This window comes from Lygodium microphyllum, chromosome 15 (assembly GCF_053477565.2).
Source record: "Lygodium microphyllum isolate KBCC chromosome 15, Lygodium_microphyllum_v1.1.10, whole genome shotgun sequence".
Taxonomy (NCBI): Eukaryota; Viridiplantae; Streptophyta; class Polypodiopsida; order Schizaeales; family Lygodiaceae; genus Lygodium; species Lygodium microphyllum.
The window spans coordinates 127497792-127498935 of NC_141149.1; positions in this window are offsets into that span (position 1 = coordinate 127497792).

Below are 1144 nucleotides of genomic sequence, written 5' to 3' on the forward strand. Positions count from 1 at the left end.
CCCCACAACTCCTGTATCCTAGCTGCCATAGCATATGCACATATCTGTAGTACCCTTCAGGTACCTTATGATACCTTTCACGACATCCCAATGCTTCTTGCCATGTGTAGCCATATAGCGTGCCACAACACCAACTGCAAAGGCAATATCTAGACGAGTGGCTATCATGGCATACATAAGATTTCCCATTGCGGATGCATAGGGAATCTTTGCCATCTTGACCCTTTGCTCATGTGTCTACGGACAATCAGCCTATGATACCTTCACATAAGAAGGAAATGGACAGCCAATAGGCTTTACGTCCTGCATGCGGAAGCGCTCAAGGACTTTATGAATGTACTCCCTTTGTGACAAGTAGAGGAGTCCTTGATGCCTGTCGCGTCTAATACGCATACCAAGTATGTGAGAGGCCTGTTCCAGATCTTTCATCTCAAAGCTCTTCTTGAGTTGAGCCTTAAGAGCATCTAGCTCATCATGAGCTTTCCCTGCTATCAGCATATCATCCACATAGAGTACCAAAATCAATAAAGAACTATCACGGGCTTTCTTCGTGTAAAGACATGGATCCATAGCACTCCTGCTATAGCCCTGTGACTGCATAAAGCATCAAACTTATGTTACCACTCCCTAGGTGCCTGCTTCAAGCCATAAAGGCTTTTTTTCAATTTGCACACTAGGTGCTCCCTGCCAGGTTCTGCAAAGCCCTTAGGATGCTCCATATAAATCTCATCATGCAAGTCCCCATGTAAGAAAGCCATCTTAACATCCATCTGGCATAAATCCAAGTCAAGCTGAGCAACCAAAGCCAAGACTAAGCGCAGGGTAGTCATCTTAACCATAGGAGAAAAGGCCTCATCAAGGTCCACACCATGCTCCTACTTAAAACCCTTTGCTACCAGTCTAGCCTTGTCTGCCGGCTTGGGGTATCCAGGGGTAATTTTCATCTTGTACACCCACTTGCATGGCAAAGCCTTCTTGCCCTCAGGAAAGGAAACCAAATCCCAAGTCTCATTCTTACGCAAGGAGTCTATCTCAGACTGCATAGCCCTCTCCCAGGAGTGACTGTCACCACCTGTGCATACCCTCATCATAGGTGAAAGGCTCTCCTGCATCTGTAACCAAGACATAATGCATCGAGGGCTGA